This window comes from Micropterus dolomieu, linkage group LG04 (assembly GCF_021292245.1).
Source record: "Micropterus dolomieu isolate WLL.071019.BEF.003 ecotype Adirondacks linkage group LG04, ASM2129224v1, whole genome shotgun sequence".
Taxonomy (NCBI): domain Eukaryota; kingdom Metazoa; phylum Chordata; class Actinopteri; order Centrarchiformes; family Centrarchidae; genus Micropterus; species Micropterus dolomieu.
In genome coordinates, this window is record NC_060153.1 from 21,472,498 (window position 1) to 21,494,678 (window position 22,181).

The 22,181-nt window shown below is 40.7% G+C and overlaps 1 long non-coding RNA gene across 2 annotated transcripts in view; it reads right to left on the minus strand.

The window, feature by feature from the left end:
- The window catches only part of LOC123969249, a 38,988-nt gene extending 19,690 nt beyond the window's left edge, over positions 1 to 19,298 (minus strand). Inside the window, exons 1-3 of one of the 2 annotated variants that reach the window (XR_006824696.1) lie at positions 19,043 to 19,298; positions 10,002 to 10,075; positions 898 to 935 (exon numbers count right to left, since the gene is read on the minus strand). This is a non-coding gene — a long non-coding RNA (uncharacterized LOC123969249). The remainder of the gene's footprint in view (positions 1 to 897; positions 936 to 10,001; positions 10,076 to 19,042) is intronic. The other variant, XR_006824697.1, reaches the window with a different exon arrangement.
- Positions 19,299 to 22,181: the final 2,883 nt, after the last annotated feature.

Here is a 22,181-nt window from a genome sequence, read left to right on the forward strand (position 1 = left end):
TTTGCTTTATTGGCATGGATGTTAATACAACAGTATTGCCAAAGCTTAAAGGAAAATAGATGATGATCCTATTCCACAATTTATTTTGTGTCATGTAATGTGGAGAACTGGTCTTGGTCTCGACTGGTCTCAGCCCCTAAAAGTCTTGGTCTTGTCTCGGTCTCGATAAACTCTGGTCTTGGTCTTGACTTGGTCTTGGTTTGGGCGGTCTTAACTACAACACTAGTTGGAAGTGAACATACTGACACTACAGAGACAGAGAAAATGAAGGAAAAACAGGACAGACAAGACAGGTACAGAGGGGCATTAGGGAGGAAAGGAATGAAGAAATCAGAACCACAGAAAGTGAATGAGATGTTAAATATAAAACAGCCCTCTGATGTTCCTCAGAGTAAGGTAGCAGGTACAGCTGCAGCAAATGATATTGTCTCAGTTAAATCTGAGAAGGGAATTTGCCTTAAGGTAGGAACAGTTTCTCAAAAAGTGAATCTATATCGAGAGAGAGACAGAGACAGAGAGAGCGCGCGAGCCCTGTCACCATTTCCTTTACAGGAAAACTTCCAGCACAGTAAAATGTCTGGCCAGAAGGAGTTTGTAAGCTTACCACTGACCAAAGCCATGTCATTTATTCAGAGCTCTCCAAAAAGAGCTTACCATTACTCTCCATTTACCTTTGGTGTCCTTGAGAAAACCAGAGAGGAGGGCGGAGGCGTTTGGGCAACAGACCAAAACTTCAGTCAACACTATATTTCAGACTTTCTGTTTTATTTCCCATCAACTGTGAGCGTTGGTGTAAAATGATACTCAAAACAGTGCTGTGCTGTTGATGCAATCATCAGGTGTTTTAAAAGCTTGAGCAGGAGTTGAAATGGTGCGTGTTGATAGAGAAATTCTTACCTCTCAGGGGACTGCTGGAGTTAACAACGTCTCGCCAACTAGGACAAAAACAGACACAAACACATCATTACTTTCTGCATCCAAGTCTTCTGAGGGCTGCTAAAGCCATCCACCAAAACTGTGAGCCATATTAAGTGTCTGAAGTGTAGGAACATGTCACAATTAGAAGCGCAAACATTCATTTGCTTAAATATTATTTACTCAATGTGTGTTTTTGAAGTCTGTAATACTAGGATGCAAAACACAAATTAGCCAGGAATGAGTGAAAAAAAAAAACAAACATGAAATTAAAGGAGCACTCCACAACAAAGACTACTTCATAGTCTACAGCCTGAAACCTTTTTATTATCCTTGAAAACTTTGTATGCTCTGTAATTCAGCATATTTGACATACTCAAATAGATACATCAAAAAGAAGATATTAAACGTTAGCAAACACCTGTAATCTTTATTTTCCACTAGGTGACAGACATGGGCTTTTGTTACTTATACATCCCCGGCATGCCTTAGATATATTTTTCTGCATACACGCCAATTTACAAACCAGCTGCACTATTTTGAGATCCAGCAAACTAACTAACTTTTTTACAAAGGAAATGTTACAGTATGAATTATTTCCAGGAGGAAATCATCTGCAATAATGAATGGATGCCGTCCAAGTGTTCATTATGCTCTCCCTACAGTCTCTTTACTACAGAAACCTCTACCATCTCTGCATGTGGGTCAATTACTGTCCATGTATGCGTGTTTGTACTGGTGAATTCTCACGTGAGCATATAGGCTTTAATGTGTGTGTGTTCTCGGTCACGGCAGTCAGCAGTTTCCACTGTTGAGGGTGGGCTGTGCCTCCATACCGTACTGGCAGCTACACCGAGCGGCAGGCGGCCTGAGGGACTCGGTCTACCCTTGATAGTTATCTATGTCATCTGCACAAACACCAACTGTGTCAACACCATGGAGCACAGCTCACCGTAGGAGGACACGAGAGCTATTGATAGCATGTGAGATGTGTTATTACTGCGGGTGCTGTGCCTGTATTCCATTATAATCATAAATGGCTCCTGGGAATTTTGGGATTGGTCCAAAATAACACATAAAAAAATATTCCACATCAATGTATAAAGGAATTACGGAACAATGTGTTGAGAGAACAATCTGCGCAACCATGAATAATAAAGTGATTAAACTTGTATGAATTCACAGGACTCACATTCATTTGTATTTAGCAGAACAGCTAAAAGCTGAATCTTGCATGAGTTTGTGCAGTCAAAATGATGTAACTATGGGCACAAAGAGTGGAAGTGTTGGTAGCTTCTGGGAGTTGTGAAAGAGGTGGCAGAACGTGGAAGACGAATGTGAAAAGGCCCAGATGGTACAGCAGTTGAGGAAACACACTTCTGTCCAGCTTGGCTGAATGAACGGGAATTGAAACCACCTGCTGCTAAATCTGGTGGGGATTTTTTACTGTTAGTGGAGGTGGAAAAATGAATTTTCCTTCAGTTCTCAGGTGCGGAATGACAATGAGAAGTGTTAAAAGCATGAAGCCCGCTGACAGCAAGTCAGCATTATTTCATAGCTCAGATCTATCTAGGCATATAAAAAGCACAAAACAAGCCAGTAGATCACCCGGGTTATTGGTGAATTTCAGTGTCAACACAGAGGTGGACTACAGTCTACTCAGATTTCAGCTTGGGTATCTAAGCACTCACAGCCTAATTAGACTTATTTTCTTGTAACAAAATATATCAAGACTGTGCCTAGATGAAGTTGAGATGGACTGCAGTTCACACCTGGCATCAGCATCAGAGTCTCAATTTCAAATGTGTCTCGATTTACCAATTGTGAGGCACCTGTGGTTGCAGGGTTGGCGGTTTGTCTCCTGTCCGCATGTCAAAGTGTCCTTAAGGAAAACACTCAACCCCAAATGTCCCTGATGCTTAGGCTAGTGCTTTGCATTGTGTGTGTGTGTGTGTGTGTGTGTGTGTGTGTGTGTGTGTGTGTGTGTGTGTGTGTGTGTGTGTGTGTGTGTGTGTGTGTGTGTGTGTGTGTGAATGGGTTTTAAGTGATACCTTTAAATGAAAGTACTCTGAAGTTGGTCTGAAATTTAGATTAGGTTCATTTTTGTCTACAGATCAGCCTGACACAAAGAAGAGAAGAGCTGCATTGCAATTCGGTCAAAAGCTGAACCACCAGCAAACAAAAGTCAACATAAGCAATAAAACTTTTTGAAGTCCTCCACCATCCATACATCCTGGGGTCAACCACAACTTTAAAATAACATGGATGGTCTCACAGCTAGGGCATGGCCATTACCTATAACCTAGACATTATGACTGGGTCCACTGTCAGCAGCATTAATACCCTGTACCAGAGCAATTGGAACAACCAGAACAAATTCCGCCTCAAGTCATTAACTAAGCCAGGAACTGCACTTGACACACTAATTATTTTTTGTTTGGGCAAGATGCAGAGAGACAAGTAAAACCAGCACAGTTACATAACAACTTTTTCTGCTGACCGCTGTGGTGGCCTCAGTGATTTGGTGGATGTGACTGTCCAGCCACACAGCATGGCACCCTTCGGCCTCATTATATAAAACCCAGACAAAGTGTTATTTTTAACTAATTATTACTTTAACCACATTAGGGGAGATGAGGTCACTTTTGATAGACTGAAAGCATCTCCAGATCTTTAACAAGTGTGTTAAGGTTTGACCTGAGCTCTAAAAAGGCACCACTTTCTTTAAAAGAAAAAAAACAAAACAGGGATGAGCTGAGTCAACTTTGCTTTCTGTCTTGTTAGTTTTGCCACAGTTACAGAACAATCCCAACATCTCATTAATCTGATTCTGTCAGACGGGTTTAGAGAGACGCAGTGGGAGGTGCAGTGTCCAGTCTGTTCAGCTCTGTCACTCTCTGATGGCGTGGTGGTTGGAGACTCAATGTTAATTCAGTGGTATGAGGGTATCCTTTCACTGCTATTGAGCTGATTTGCGTAACTTGTGACTTGGACATTTAATGAGGGTAAGTGAGACAGCCAGAGGAAAGGCAAACATAGTGAGGCTGTGCTAACATCAGAGCAGAGGTCAAATTCTGAACTGAGAGGCAAAACTATTTAGTTGAGCCTAAAGCAAAAGCAGGCATTTGTTAAAATTTATTTATCTTTACATCAGTTGGAGAACAGATGGCAGATAAGACAGTATGTCAGGACTGTTCGTTCAGCAGGAAACATTGGCAGATATGTGACAACATCCCGCCATGTTAGCTTAATAAACAGCTACGCACAGGTGATGGCAAGCCTGCTTTTATTTATACCCAATTTGCATCCACTCTTTATTTTTTCCAGAGATGAGACCTGGAGCACATTTTTTTAAGATTGAAAAGTGGACATGAATTGAATGTAACCTTGGTGCCTGGCTGAAGAGCAGAATTTCCACCTGGTAACAGCAGTTTTTCAGATGGTGTGATTCTGTCTGTACTGTCCACTCTAAAAGCCCGCTAATCTGACTACTGTTGACTCTGCTTTATTGGGGGGTGTGTGTGTGTGTGCGCGCGTGTGTGTGCGTGTGCTTCAGTGCCTGCAGAAAATGGGCTATTGTGTATTGCCTATAAAATCTACTAATCTAATCTACTACAGTCCGTGCACAGCTGATGGTGTGAGATGAGGTTCTTGTCTTTCAGTAATTTCACTGGAGACAACAGCATTACGAAGTCAGGCAGGTCACTAATGGAGGATAAACACAGCTGCTCAGGTCTGAAGCACTGTCCACAAATGCAGATGCCTTAACAGTGCACATGTACTACTACTACTACAACTTCAAATTTGAGCTCTGGCACACATGTGGTGTAAGTGTAAAATATAATACAGTTCAAGACAATAAACACAACAGTATATTTGTGACACAACACTGAGGTAATATATGAGGCAACAGCAGTATTGTTTCCTTCATCTCTAATCCCTAACACAAAAAAATAGCACTGACTCACCTCATACTGCTAACAATCTAATTTTACAAGGGGAACCCCACCCTTAAACAAACACAAAGCGGTTTATAATACTGCAGCCCAGGTATCTTTCTACTGTATAACAGTTAACTGCCTTGGGGAGTTCATCTTGTGGGTGAAAACTGCCATATTGATGTATGTAAACGTAAAGGTCAAGTGTAAATATTGCAAATGTAGAAACAAACCTTCAGTTTCCTCAGCTCATTACCATGAAAATGATCAAACCACATTCTTTTTTGTAGGTAGGGATACCCTACTGGTAACATTAGAATTGCAGGGTCTTTATAAGACACACGCATTCATCAGTACATGCTCACAAACGCAGACCCCAGCCCAGCAGGAACAACTCCATCCCAGTCCAACTACATGATAATCCAATTTGGATGATTGCCTAGAGAAACAACTTCCCTGGAGAAAAACAACACAACACAGGCTGCAGACAAACACTGAGTCCTGCAGAATTGTGGGTAGAAAGACGATACTTTAAAGCTGTGGTAGGCAATTTGTATCAGAAGCAATTTTTGGTTATATTAGTTGAAATTCTCTATACATCCTGACATCGATCAGGAAATCAAGGTGTCTGTCTATTATTTCATTCGGACAGAAAAAACGACTGGCACTCACTGTGCATGAAAATGTGTTTTCGGGAAGAGTGGCTTTGGAGGGAGGTTTGAAAGGGGTGTGTGGGAATTTTTCAGTTAGATATTTGTAAAATCAAGCGGTTTCTTGTTAGTTCTCCAACATCGCCTACCCCAGCTGTAACCAACGGGTCACGAATTGGATCCCTGAATAAACCTTTTTCATCCATTTCATTGGGTCTGGACAGCATCAGAAAAATATACTCAATATGAAACTGTACACACTGAAATGTATTTGTGAGATAAAGGAAACTCATAACAGATTAGGGCTATCACATTATTACATTATTTTACAGATATGATGATTTGTGATATGATAAGTGAGAATAGTAATTTTTGCATCACAATTTTCATCGTCACTTAAAGAAACCTTTACAATCATAAGGATGTGACATTTGTTGAGGTCTGCACCAAACAAACATGTTTTCTTACATGAAGATTTGTAGGGCGGGGCATCTCTGCAGCACTACACATTATAATGCTGTTCTGTCACACCTTTTACCTTCATCAAAAAACTGAAGCTTCTGCAATTTGGATATTGCACTTGGCCATACTGTAATTTCGATATTATTTTGATTAACTGTGCAGCCCTATTACAGATTAAATTGATTAAACGTTGTCTATTGCTCTGCCGAGATGACACATTCTCTTGCTCCTCCTCTGAGGTTGATTTGTGTTCAGTCCTGGCCACCTGCCACTCTCCACAAAGCCTTTCTGAACAGATCACCCAGACAGCTGTATTAACAGGAAGACAGCCTGGCTGAAGGATGAGTTCAGGCAGAGTACATGACATGACTAGCCTGGAAACAGCCCCATTAAACACTCAGTTTTGTTGTCATTTGTTTTATTAGTAATAACAACTTGAAAATATGATACAATTATTAATCCAAGCAGGCAAACGCTCCTTTTCAGGGAGGTAAGCCGCACTGCAGCGCCTCTAGAGCCGATATGGATTCAGCACGATGTGACTTGGGCCATGTGGTGTAAGGATGCAACAGCCCACCATGCCCCCAGAAATTGTTGGAAAGAACAATAGTCTACTACTCAGACACAAGTTTTGAACTGTTACTGCAACTACTGGTTGTAAAAAAGTATTTACATTCATGTAAAGCCACCAATTTAAGATGCGTCAGAAAAAAGGGTACTTAGTTATGATGTGATGTTAAAATGTTTGTTCCCATCATTCAGCCACATTACTGAACATCTACCAAAGCTGAAGAAACTGCTTTAGAAATTAAGGTCATGCTATAACTGGCTACATGGCTTTTGCACAATCCAAGCAACCAAATTAGTTCAATGTTAGTTTTAGTCAACTTAGTGCGTCTTTAAACATAGACCGCTGGTCTCCAACCCACAAACTGGCAAGTTTAAGCAGCATTTACCAAATCCTGTGAACTTGAACTGGCCTCTCAGAGGAAACCTGCTGCCAGTCCCAGGAATAATGAAATGTACAATCATCTTATGAATGAAGATCAATGGGACTGAAACCCACATGAGAATGTAACAGGACTGGATTCAAGCTATGGTAATTTACCCTCTGTGGCTGTAATAGCCAGGCATATCTGACACTTCAAGTCAAACTGTATTTTGCCAACATTGACATCATCTCTAAAAGTTCACTCAAACATAACCCACTAACAATTTTTAACTAACACTAACAGTTTAAAACTAACAATCGCCACCACAACTCAAACTAAAACTTACCTCTAACCTTAAAATAACCTAGAATGAACCTTGTCCACAAAAGAATCAAATATGGCCCTTCAGTTCATGGCCTCTCAAAGGAATAGCTTTACATTTTGTGAAATATGTTTATTATACTTTTTGTTATTTATTATGTGCGTTCAATAAGAAGACTGATGTCATTCTGCCATTCTCATGTCTGTACACTACATGTGAAAATAGGAGACAGTTTGCTTAGCATAAAGAGTGGAAACAGGGGGAAACAGCTAGCCTGTCTCTGTCCAAAGGTAACAAAAACACAGCAAAGAAGTAGCTGCACAAATAACCTAGTAAAACCACAACTTGTTGTTTTAACACTTTGTTTAAAGAGGTGGTATTATGCTTTTTCGCTTTTCCCCTCTCCTTTATTGAGTTCCATCTCTTTTTTGTGCATGTAATAGGTTTGCAAAGTGAAAAAGCCCAAAGTCCAGCCCAAAGGGAGTTCCCATCTCCCACAGAAAGCTCTGCTCTGAACTGCTTGAAAACAGCTCGTTTGTAGTCCAGCCGTTTCCCTTCCTTCACTGTGACATCACAATGAAAACGCGTCATAAAGCTTGCCAAGCGGCTAGTGGGAGTCAGGCACGCCCTCAAACCAAGCTAGTCTGAGCGGAGGCCCTTTGATTTTAGTTAAGCCCCTTTTCCTCTGCACAGTACCAGCTCGACTTGGCTCGACTCGCCTTTGTTTGGTTTTCCATTGTAGAAATGTTGTACCTGCTTCCAGGTACTTTTTTCGTATCACCTCACGTCTGTCGAGGTTCCAAGCGAGCTCAGGGATACTAAAATGTAACGAGAAAACACGACAGACTGCTGATTGGTCAGAGAGAATATTCACTATTCACTGCATCATCATTGCTGCACCAGACAGAGGCCAGCAACAGAAAGTTTTATATTTTACAGTTTTCGTATAGAATTTCATCACAAAATCCATTTCTGAGAATTTTTGAGGTGAGAAATCAGCTGTGTAGATTTCGAATATTGACAGTTTTACGATAAGTGATGGTGGAACAAAAATGTGCTTGAATATTTTCGGAGTTGAGGCGCTCCGCCCGCTCACAGAGCCCTCTGCTCCCGCCGTCACACAGACCGCTGCAGCAACAAGGCAGAGGAAAACACAGCTGGTAGGTTTTCATACTGCTTATCCGTCTTTACATTCTGAGGAATGTTGAAACGTTTTAACTTAAAAAAGAGAAAGCTGTGTGTTAAGAGCTGGTGTGTGTGTCGCATTGAACATTACGTCGAGGCAGCTGTGTGTGGCGTCGCTATGACGTCAAGCTATGTATCTCTGGGTACTGTCTGCAATGGAAAACAGAGCAGGGCCGAGTAGAGTCGAGTCTATCGATTTGCGCTATGGTAGCATTTTTTGGCAAGGCAGCATAGATCGTCAGAACACCGGCAACAGTTAAACGTTTAGTCCTAAAAGACGATGCAACTCCGAAAATTCACAATCACAGCCTGTAAGTATGCTTTATTGGTTGTGAATTATATTTAAAATAAACACGGCAATGTAACTTCACAGACTGTTCAAGTGCGGAGTTGTTGTAAACGTTGGCTGACACACTTTAGCTGTGTTAGAAGGATTTATTACCTTTGGACAAAGCCAGGCTTGCTTTTTCTCACTCTTTCCACTCTTTATGCTAAGCTAACCTAATTGGCTGGCTCCACTTTCATATTTAACAGACAGGTATAAAAGTAATATCTTCTCATCAAACTCTCAGTGTATTTCCCAAAATGTCCAACTATTCCTTTAAAGATAACCAAACACCACACGCACACACACGCATGTGCACACACGCACAAGCCTATTTCTCATCTTTTTCCCTTATCATCATGTCCCAAATGTCATGAAACACATTTTTCAATTAAGACCACCACCACAATCAGGCTCAACCATCTTTAGGCCACACCCCCACACACCAAGTCCACACGATGAATGACGTCACTCGTCTAAGTTAACAATCGATCTTGGAACACCACACTGTGTGACAGGCTCATAAAGGTCACAGAAACATGTTATGCAGGGATATCACATGGCCTTCTGCTACATGTTGTGTCCTGGAAGTACAAAACAAAAGATGGGTCCTATCTAGTGATTTCCTCTGCTGAGGTAAAGGAAATACAGCCTTCCCATACTTCCTATCCTACGACAAGAGTCCGAGACATGTGACACGACACCACACACACAGGGTATCTCAACTCTGACTCCGAACAGATACATCCTCCATGGAAACTTTGTGAGCATGTGGGCAGCGATCCATCTGATAAGACAGGAAGTGTATTTGTCATGAGAAAGTTTTTAAATGCTTAAAAAGCAAAACCAATCTCAAAATAAAGCTTAAAACAAGTTTCTGTCACATTACATATTTTGATTTTCTTTTTTTTCTTTACAGTGGGATAGATGAATAGAAGGGGTTCCTGGGTAGTCTTTTCATGATTTATCATTTAGTTAATCACAGAAAATGAATGGTGGTTTGATCCTTTTATCCCAGTGAAAATTGGACAAGGAATTTTTGTCTATGTTTACCTGGCACTTAAAGCTGACATTTCAGATATCTAAAATTTCTGTTGTCAGCCATTCTACTGGATAGACAAATGCAAAGAACTGTTTTTCTGACAGTATTTAATTATGTTAGGGTGGATCTTTCCGTTAAAGGAGGGGTTGTGTTGACATCTGAATGTACAGGATGTAATGCAACATTGCTCCTTGAGTAACTGAAACTGGTAACAGACAGGGAACACTTACAAGGTGATCTGCTATCAGATGATCAGCTTGTTCATTTCTGCTCAGCCTCAGCCACAGGTTTCCCTCTGTAATGACTGAGAAGATAACGGGAGAGGATGAGTGACAGCCGGTGGGAGCAGAGACAGATGGCTTGGTGCTGTACCTGCTCTGCAACACACAGATACATACATTTGTATGCTGTATTTCATATCAGAGCTTTTCATTCTTTTGGCAATAGATTCTGGAATAATTTTATAGCATAACATTAAGCCCTAAAAACTTATACACACCTTGGTTTTACTATTCAAACAAAAAGCACCAACAGATCTTCTGCAAGACAAACATTTGCAGTGCACTTGGCTGCACATCAAAATATTAACACTCCAAAAAATGACAAAACAACCTGTTTAGTACACAAAAATATGTATACTATGTGCACAAACAAACACACACTGCAGACACCACAAACTCACAGTTTGCTCAGTGATGCCCAAAGGGGGCTACAGAACAGAATGCAGCATGCATCTCTAACGACATGCGTCTGCCCTTAGGCAGATGAATACAAACTGTTCCTGTACGCACAGTAGAGTGACTTGTCCTGCAGAATCACTGACCTGAATATATACTGAGGTGAGAACACAGGCTGAGGCGAAGCTATCACCTCAAACCACATTGGACGAAAGACAGTAAATGGCTTTGAGGTTGAATACAGTATATAGTTTTTATCTACAGTAAGGATCAGATTAATTACTAATATATATATATATATATATATATATATATTTTAATATTAAATATTACAGCAGATGTACTTCTTATAGTGTAGTATTATGTGCTTATGGGAGCTGTGGGTAACGATTCGGTGCAGCCCAGAACTGGAAGTAATCCCCTAATGCTCTGGTGCCTGAGCCTCACACTTTGTCAGGGAACCTGCAGCTACTTGTCAGCCTACAGGTACTCAAACTTCTGACCACACCCAGCAGTGATGTAATGGTGTACTGACATACCCTAGAGTACACGTTTAGTTTACTGCAGCAATGTCTGCAGTAGGTCATCAAAAACAAGATTTTCAGCCGGTGTTAGTTGCTCTTTAAAAATGTACACCAAGGATGTAACCAGATACATTACTGAAAGTATATGCATCACATGTGTCTGTTCACGGCACACAATTGTAATGGATCCAATGATACGGTATGATATTAAGAAACAATATTCAAAACAAACACACTATGACCAATGGTGTATATTTGTATGCACGGTCTCCTGAGTGATATTTTTGGCTATGTATCCAAGGATGAGAGGTCATATTAGCAAATATAACTGAATAAACATATACCAGGGCAACGTGACTATTTGTGAACCAGCAGGAGAAGAAATAAACAAACTATGCATTAGCACCACGGTGGTCCTACGGATCCAGTGTCGCCACACACATCGCTCACGCTCCACCACCAGCACCACCACACAAGTGATGTACAGTACCTTTAAATACAACCTATCACCATGGCCAGCTAAGTCAATGTGCTAAAAACACACACGACTGATTGACAAGTGGTCTCTGGGAGGCACAAACGCAGAAAGACCACACTATTGAGCGTGTGGTATTCTCAGCTGTCATCAAAATCAAAACAACAGTAACCACCAGTTTTTCTGCCATGTAAGCATCACAACACGGTTTTGTAAGATGACATTTGGCTTCTTGTCACGTCTTGTCCCGCCGTACAACACTGCACATCCAAACAGAGCACACTAAATCAATTTAAACCATGACTAAAGGACAACAAATAACTGCCAAAACACAACATTAAGACAACAGCGGGCAGTGGTGACACAGCGTTTTAGTTCAGTGGCAGCGAGGATGAGATTCATCATTTAGTACACAAGCTGACCCAGTTAGAGACGAGACAACAGAGGAGGACCACACAGTACATACCCACACCAACACCAGGATTCAGCAGCCAGCTAAGCTCAGTGCTGCCAACAGTGATTTGTCACTGGGTGTGTGATGTGACAATGCCACAGTGTGTGCGTAAGTGTGTGTGTTCACAAACAGGAACCAAGGCATGGGTGTGCCTGCTAAAATAGTGGCAGATGATGTGGTAAATGTAGATGTTTGGTCATAGAGGCAATAAAGCATATTTCCTGGACACATGAGGCCAACCAGAGTTCAAATATGCAAAAACTCAAACACATATTTTTCTTTACTGGATTCAGCTGAAATTTCCACTGGATCACTGTATTCCTAAAGGTGAAAATGAATAAATTCAGACGAACGTAGATATGTGATGATTAGTCGATCAAAAGAAAACAGTTTGGCAACTATTTTGATAATTCATTTATCACTTAAGTGATTTTGCTTTTTCACCAGGCTTTCAAATGTGAGAATTTGCTACTTTTCTTGGTGTTACATTATAGTAAATTCAGTATTTATGGGTTTCTGAGTGTTGGTCAAACAAAACAAGACATTTTAAGACATCATCTTGTGCTCTAGGATATTGTGATGGGCAATTTTCAATGCTTTCTGGTGTTTAAGATTAATCAGCCCTATGAATGAACTTAATGTTGGGCCATTTAGCTTTTCCAGTTCTTCCCAAAAAAGAAATGGGCAATAAACTATATTTATCGAATTTATTGAATTACCAATATGATTAATCTCCAAACTGTAGACTAAACTAGTTAAAATAATGTCTATTAAGTGACAATAGCTACAACAACAAATGAGATCTACCAGGAGAAACATATCAAAGATGTCATTAGAAAGGAAATACACACAGATGCATAAAACAATAATTATTGTGACACTTAGTGTCGCAGAGTTTCAATTCTATGTAGATTTTGGGTCTTCAGCCCTTCTCTGCCACACATTCTCACACCTCAAACAACCAATAAAAGCATCCACATTCAAATATGGTGGTTAACAGCACATAAACCAATACTGTATTTAGAAATTCCAAAATTACACAGCTGGTGATCAACCAGCTGAGAAAGGAACCAGTGCGACAACAAGTGCTACTGCATTTTTTTAATTTTTATCACTAGCACAGTACTGACATCAACGTTGTGTCGGTAAGAATTAAAAATCCAGTGAGTGCCCCTTTAGAAATACACGTTGCTAACCCGCATGATCATTAAACAGAAGGTCAGTCACAGAGTGATATATCTTTCTATACAGTGATGACAAAATAAAGGGCAAACTCAGTGAAAGTCACTCAGAATGAACAAAGCATACCGTCTAAGCTAAATGTCAATGAAGGATTCAGGGCTGAAGCTGTATGTGTTTCCATGTGTGTGTATGTACGGACGAGTTATGTTACACTGAAGGACTTTTATAGCAGGGTAATAAAAATGGCAGAGAAACATGGTTTAATAGAGAGAAGAAAAGACCAGGCAGTTTCATGGATTTAGATACCGTGCACGCACACACACACACACACACACACACACACACACACACACACGCGCGTGCGCGCGCACACAATGTGAGCTTTTCGTCACATGCAGAAACAGTGCATCCTTTCCAGATCCCCACACGGTGAGGGGATCAACACCCTTAACGAAGGCATCCACAGAAGTTCCTCACGTGGCCAGCCACACACGCACACACACACACACACACAGCTGTTAATGAACCTCGCATGAACACACAGTGCAGAATGGCTTCACACTGGCTAATGAACAAAAACCCCATTGGCTTTACTTCACTGTACATCCTAGTATTTTTCCTTTGCCGGTAAATATGCAAAATGACAGTCAATTCATTGTGGAGATTAGGTGACCTGGAAGATTTCTAATCTAATCTCCATATTAATGCAGACCCTCGGGGCACAGTAGCGGGGAGGAACCCCCCCCCCGCCTCATGACTGGCAAGCAACCCAGGCTAAACAGCATACCGAGTCAGTGTCATTCCCTGCTCACAATGGAAGCATTTTATTGGTCATCAACAGTAAAATCAACCTTTAAGACAGATAACTGAATAAGGATTCATGTACCTAACCTTGCAAGGCCAGAATTGATAAATTGTTCTGGTTATATCATCATAACAATCTGATGTTAAAAGACCAGATCATTGGTATTTCCGCTTGACAGAATTGTTGATTTTCAGCTCACATCTCAAGTTCATAAATTCAATGACTGGATAATAAAAGTGTACTCTCAAATAAGATACAACATATTCAGTCTCATCATTCATTAACACTCCAGATGATTCAAAATCCAATCCTTGTCGGCTTAGAACTTTCATGATCTCATGATGTTTGACCCCCAGAGGGACACTTTAATAAGGTGACGGGCGCAGGGATCAAAAGAGCCGCTGTCTGCTTCAAAAGCTCATTTGGCCCAAAACTTGGCACCTCTCCTTCTCCCATGGTCGGAGGCTGACCCCGTTGCCATGGTTACTCCACTCTAAAATCTATGCAAACGCCTTCTTACTGCATGGGAAGACCCACTGCTGGCCGGGGCAGACGCTCTGCCAGGGACTGCCCCATCACACACAGACAGAGAAAGGCCTGTGTACACACAAACATGTTACGAAACCAATGCAAAAAACATAGGCACATGTACATATTAACACACATGCAAACACACACACACACATCCAAAGTGATAGCATGCGTATGCACATATGGACGCAGAGACTTCCCCATGCTGGACAGAAGTCAGCTGTACTCCACGTCCGGCCGGATGCTTTCAGTAATTCATCCACCCACAAGTGTATAATAAGGTTATTCTAACCCCGCCCCACTGGGACCTCTGGCTCTGGCAACCAAACAACTCTGGAATCTAAACACTCAGCCCACACATGTATCACATCAAACAGCACCCTGATCGTGGATGCACAATAGCATGAAACAACCGTTCAGCTTCGCCTGACTCCTTCAGAGGAATCAGAGCATAAAAAATAAAACACCAAAGTTGCAGATCAGCAATGCTACTCAATGCAACGTTATCAGGATCACCTACTATCAGTAGGCATCAGTAGCCAACCAGAGATCATATATTACCAACTAAATAAACAACCACACAAAAATAGCCACCATATCACGGCCGAATTACTTTAATGTCAAGCTTTTTTCTAGAATTCACTTTCTTGGCAAGAGTTAGATGAGAAGGCCGGTATCACTCTCCAGTCTGTACAGTAAATACTGTATGCAGCAGCTGGTTAGCTTAGCTTAGCACAACAACGAGGAACAGGGGGAAACAGCAAGCCTGGCTCTGTCCAAATGCAACAAAATCAAAATGCTAGTGGTAGCTTCAGATTAACTATACAGATGAGCGTCGTACTGATCTTCTCATCTAACTCTCAGCAAAAAAGCAAATAAAGGTTAAACTATTCCTTTAAAAGCACTGTCTAGTGTGGTTGTGTAATAATATGGTTAATAAAATGTTATCCCTGTTATTTTTTCATCTGCTTTCAGTGGGCGTAACAGACACGTACACACAGGCTCACAGAATCAGCAACGTATAATGCTGTCCAACACAGCAGGCCTCAGCCCGGTCTGACCAAACCCAGAGCTACATGCTGAAACAAGCCAAATGAACGACAGATGAAGTCAAAACCCAGAGATAGACAAGAACATCCAAGATAATAAAATGAAGCCCACTCGCGCGCAAACACACACGTCCTCCAACAAAGGAAAAACATTGGAATCCAAGACGCAGTCAATCTGCAGCGTGCAGGGAGAGTGGAGCCACATGTTTTTGATAAGTCATCTAGCAGAGCACAGTGAGGTAATGATGAAGTCATCTCAGTCCTCTGGACAGGTTCAAATTCACTGGTTTCAGGCTCACCAACACAGATACACGCTCTCTTTTGTAAAAAAAAACAAAAAACGTTTTATTTAAGTTTGCAGGTATCAAGACCAGAGCACATCATCTTCTTCAACACACCTGTCACACCCAATGAGCTCCCTTCTAAAGCACAAAAAAAAACCCCTACATTAATCAAATATTTTCTCCCTCGATATCTCCATCCTCACTCTTCAGTTCCTGTTTCCACAAAAACATTCCCAAGCAATCAAGTCCTACTATGGACACGCCTCATTAACAGTCCCTGCAGACTGCACCCACTCAACCGGTCACTGCCACTCTGTTATTAATCTATGAGGCTGAGTCCATTCGCCCAACAGTGCTCAATGTACTTCCTGTGTCTCGGCATGGATCACAAGATCTTAGTTGAGCTTCATTGTGCTTTGGGTGATTATAAAACCATTCATTAGGGGAGAGAAAATAAACAAGAGAGAACAGTTTAGACAAAGAGACTGCTGCAGATGTGTTGAGACAGAAGAGTCCCCTCCTCTGCTTAGCGCTATCTAAATGTTATTCTGCAAGCTATGTAAAGGTCAATATTACATTACAAATACAATACGGCTGTGGAAAATACTACATTTTGATTGGCTAGTACATTATTTTGCAAAAGCTGCATGGCTCTGATGTACTCATAGCTGTTCTAAATACATACAAATGTCCAAATAACAACACAGTCAATTTTAATCACTAGTGTCACAAACACATTCTTCAGCAAGCTAGTGGTTCGTGTCTGGAGATTCGGCACACCCCCTTCATCAAAAACAGTTGTGACACATTTTTGTAGAACTCAGTGTCCAGTAAGCCCATGTGGGCAGGGCAACTAAACTGCCAATATTTAGGTATTTAGGTGTCAGTATGGACTGAGAGGCTGGCTTTAAAGGATATTAAGTGTGCCAAAGGATGGTGTTAGATCATCATTTATGGAGAAAGTGGAGATAGAAAGGAAGAGTTTGGGCCTTTAATTAAATGGCTACAAGACACTTTGACTAATCTGCACAAACTGTTTAGTGTAATCTAATGGACCTTTAATGTGTTGAAGCTGTGCAAAGAATATCATTATTATCACCAGTCATTTGGAAAAAAGGCTAGGATCAGATTGAAAACTAATTACAGCTGTCTCTGCAAACAACTTTAATTTCAAGTTTAAAAAGTATAATATTCCTCCTCTTTACTCAACTAAAACTGGCTACAAGAGACAGAAACCTCACCATCTTGCCTCCCTAGATTCCCAACCAACTGCAATATTCATGAGGACCTTATGAAACACTCGGAGCAAAACAAGCGAGAAAATGGAGTTTACATCAAAGAGGATGTGCAGAGGGGAAGGAAATAGAAATATGGAGATTGTTTGCATTTTCTATGTATTTCATCATTGGCTCTGGGTTAAACATCTCATTTATAGGAGGTCCCTGGAGGATTTTGAATGAGGGCCCCCTTCTATCTGAGTACATCAGAGAATTAGGGGAATACCGTTTTAGATTTCAGGTCCATATGGTGAACATTCACTGCTTTTCAGAGAGCTCTGTGGAACAAAATAAAGGGAAGGGTAAAAAAAGAGGACTGAAAAAATCTGAAAAGTATGTGAGACTACAGGCCTTTCAGAGACAATCATCATATTTGTCTGGGCCCTTTTTAAGTTCAGACGGCCAGGCTTTGGTGTGGAAATGGATATACTCAGAGTCATTACAGGTTGAGCAATATCCAAGAGCCAGAGGTGCTGAGGAGGTGCTGGCGTGGAACATGTGATTTGAGGGGGAAGAGAAGGGAGAGAGGGATGGGGTGGGTGTGGGTTCAGAACCAGGGGGCATGACAAGAGTTAAAAAAAAGACTCTGGGCAGAAAAACATGGAATGACTAGCGTGAAACTGAAAGAAAGCGAGAAGATAGAAGGAGCTGCATGCACGCACAGAGTAATAATATTAAGCACTGCTTGCTGTACTGTTTTTTGTCAATATGTAGGCTCAACTTGCACTGGTGACATAAACCAGAAGTGAATAACACATTAACATATTGGCTGTGAGAGAATAGCAAAACTCTTACAAGTCTGGGGCTAATTCTGGATTTATGAATAGTTGCCAATAACTCAGCAATACAAATACATAAAATGACTTAGTTCTGCCCATGAAAAAATAACAGCATCCTGATCTGAAACTGTAAATTAGACTGAAGATGAAGTAGCTGAACCTAAATGTAATGTAAAACTCTCCATCATGTACACCATGAAGACTTACAGTGCCTTTGGGTCAAAACCTGTAGCAGTTCAACATTGCACTTGTTTTTAAAGCCTGTTTGCGTAAGACTCGAAGATCTCTTACTTTGGCGACTTGTAGTATAGCCTACTGTTACTGACAGCAACCCACCAAAGGAAACAGTCAAGGGAAAATGAACGGGCTAAAAGCGACAACACACACTATTCCCCATCAGGAATTTTTAAAAAGACAAAAACCATACCATTGGAATAATGTGAAAGGTGCTATTCAAGGATAAATAAATCTACATGTAAAGGGTTTAAAGAGGCTTCTTATTTTTATCCTTTCAGTATACATCCTTTTGTAATATGTGACAAATTACAGTATGCTACTATGCTTGCTTCTGGTCACTTGAACACTACAAAAAAAGCAAAACGGCACAGTAAAGCACACTGAACTCCTGTATATTCTGCTAAAACACTGTCCTTTTCTCCATTAGTACATGACTTGTGGTATCAATATATCATCTCCTTATCAGCTGCAGGAGGTGCTATACTGTAACTGACCCTGACCTTTGACCTTTTCCAAAAAGAGCACTGCCAAAACCCTGGCATGTTTGAAAGAGATTTGTTTTCCCTCCAACTTTAAACCAACACCTAAATGAACAAAAGCTATGAGTGGCACTCTCGCTGTCTACACGTTTAATTCATCTTATAACTCATCTTTTTCATCATTAAAAGAGCAAAGCAACTCACACAGTAGACTATTTGTGGCATGTTATGGAAGTCTACTCAAAGTAAACAACAGTGCAGCTGTTTGGGTGTCCCAGATAACTAAGTAAAAAAAATATTATTAAATAATACTATTACAGTAATCAGTGTTATAATACAATTAAATGCCACCGAGTACTCCTGGTCAGCATATGACTCATACACTTGCTTTGTTTTCACTCAAACACCAGTAAACAGCTTTAAGCAGGCAAAGCAAAGGTATACACCTTCAAAGCAACGCATACCTTTAAGAAATGTTGTTTAAATGACAAAACATATGAATAAAATCATGCAAATACCTCCAGAAAGGGTCTCCAGGGTCTCGGGTTAGGAGCTGACAGTCGACCTGCAGAAACACATGCGACCTTGTCTCACGGTTTGAATTCAATGGTTCTTTCAACCACGACGCATCCGAGCACTTTCACTGACGTGCAATCAATGCAATGGTGTTAACCCGCTCCCTGCCGGCTGTCCAGGCAGCACACATGACGGTGTAGATCTAGTATGCCGGCGGCTATATGGCTAAAGCGGAACCACGCGCTCACAATATGGCAGGAAGTGAAATGTCATTCACCGAAAACGGACGAGGCATGTTTTCGCAAATCCCTTGCTTGAGACGGAGCACACGTGACTCAGGCGGGTTGTTGTTGATGTGCATCATGTCTTGAGCAGAACTACCTAGGAACATTTTCACAACATAGGCTTTAAACATGTGTAAACCTGTAATAAAGTATATATTTTGGACAATGTATACTACATTGTATTTCAGAAAATATACCTTGTCTTAATGAGTGTGAACTCAAATAGGTCCTTTTCATCTGTAAATGAATGGTGCCTATACAATTATTTAGGGTAATGATGCATTTCGTTGTGCAATGAATGCAAGTAAATATCAAATATGAGATTGTATCACAGACTGTATAAAATCTGTGGATAAAAAGATAAAATGAATATGTAGCTGTACCTCCATCTAGTGGCCTTAGGCTGCTGGTGGACAACCTGTAGATGGCACTTCCATGCACCAAGATGATGGGGCAGTGGATAAGACACATACCTTTGGTGTGAGAGACCCATGTTCAATCCCCCAATGTGACACATCCTGCGTTGCTTTGGATAAAAGTGTCAGCTCAATGAATAAATGTAAAAGTACAGATGGATCTATGGAAACTATCTGCACCTCAACAGATTTACAGTGTGTAAATAAGTACATTTACTCAAGCACTGTACTTCATTACACTTTGGAGAGCTACTTTGATTTTTTTTGCTAATTTATACTTCACAATCACTTTTTTACTACATTAATGTCACATCTGAAGTTATTGGTTTGTTTTCAGATTAAGACTAGATAAGTTTGTAAAATGCGATGCATAAACCAGTGTTTCCCAACCTTTTTGGCTTGTGACCACTTTTACTTTTGATGCCATAAGTACATTTTGCCTGTAATACTTCTGTGCTTTTACTGAAGTAGGATTTTGGGGGGAGGATTGCAGTACTTTTATTTGTACAGTACAGATACAGTATTTTTACATTGGGGAATAGATATTTTCACTTTATCAAAAGATCTGAGTTCTGTACTTCTTCTACCACTGGTCTCATCGGTCATGGACTTTAAGAACCTCTATTATTCTACTTTATTTTCCATTAAATAGAAATTGTCAGTATTCATTTCCTCATGTTACTAGACCAATCATAATGGCATGAGATATAAGGATAAAAATTAACACCTAGGCTAATGAGTTGCATAAAGCAAGGATGGATCATTTTACAAGCAAGATTAATTGCCCTGCGTTACAAAACATTGTTTCTGTGTAATGTTGTTTGAGAAAGAAGGCTGCACATGTATGTATATTATTTTTATGTTTATAAGCCCTGGCAGAAAAATCTTTTTAAATTTTTTAGATAATAAAGCACATTGTCTTTGTGTAATAAGTTTGACAGTTAAATGCTGTTTTTCTTTGATTATGTATTCAGTAATGCTGCCATCTGTGAAAAAAGAAAGAAAGAATGTTTCAGATGTGCGCAGCAATCAGTGCAGCGTTTAACATTATTTCTGGTGTTTACGAGACTTAACACCCGACTATTCATAAGCATTGTGACCTTGTGAATGGTCAGAATGGTAATCTGTGTTGTTAATCTAATGTTAATCTGTTTCTCGGAGATGGTGGTTTCTCTCACCATCTCCGGTTACATCACACTGAGATTACATGACAAACAATAGACTTTAGGCTTGGAAGCATGCGGACAGACAAAACAACGAAGGACAAAAATTATCCTTCAACACCTAGACTATTTGGTCAATTGGTTTCCCCCATGCTCCCAAGCCTTCTTAAAGCCCATTGTTTGCAATGTAATCTCGGTGTGATATAAAAAAGAAAATATTTTTTAATTTTTACTTTACTAACTTCATGTTTTGTCAGTGTGATTTACAGAACAAGATCACATTTCCTCATGCATAAAAAACTTTGCCAGCTTCTTTGACTTGTAGAGCTTCATTTTAGCAATTGTATGGGGATATTTTGGAAATTCAGGTTCTCTTGATGGATCATTATACTCTCAAAGACACTTTAGAAAACTAAATGGTAGTCCATAAATGTTGAGACACACCTTCCCTATGGGTTCATCCTGTATGTGATGCTAATTAAGAAAAGTGTTCTAATTCTGCATTGTCTCTGCACTGTTTCCATTGCCCCAGTCATTTGCTGTCTGTGCCTATTTTCTGCATGTGTGTGTCCGTGTGCAAATGGTAAACCTGCGTGTGCTGTGCATGCAAGGACAGAGACATGCCCCTGCTGCAATCACTGATCCAAACAAGCCAAGTGAAGGGTCTGTCCCACTTCACAGGCCCTCCAATATGTGTAAATAGCTGTGTGGCCTACAGCCCACAATGGCAGGCCATCGGGCTGCTATTTTTAGAACAAGTTACTATTTTCTCTCAACCCTGTCACAAGGACAGCTGAGGCATATTCTGTGAGAGGAAAGAGGAAGAAGCAGAAAGGGTTTTAAAAGGGGGCAAGAATAGAATAGATCCTGATTCCACCACTCAGCCACCAGCTAAAAAAGCAGAAAACGTAACGACAATTAAGGTGCCCAGAAGCAAGTAGGCACTTTTTTTGGCTTTATTCCCGCCAAGAACTCTGACACAAAAATCTGGTACTTGTGGCTGTCGCAGGACTGTAAGAAGCATGACAAATCATTTCATTCGGACCTACCTGCCTGTCTACGTAGCTACCCAGCCACCAGCCACCTGACTACCTGTGTGCAAACTGCCTGTGCACTCACTGCACATGAAAATGTGTTTTGGGGGAGTGGCTTTAGTGGGAGAACTGGGGCGTGTGGGATTTCTTCAGTAGGATACTTTGAAAATCTAGCTTAGTCTACTACTACTACTAGCTACTCCTCAAATGTTGCCAAACCTAGCTTTAATTTAATTTAATTTAA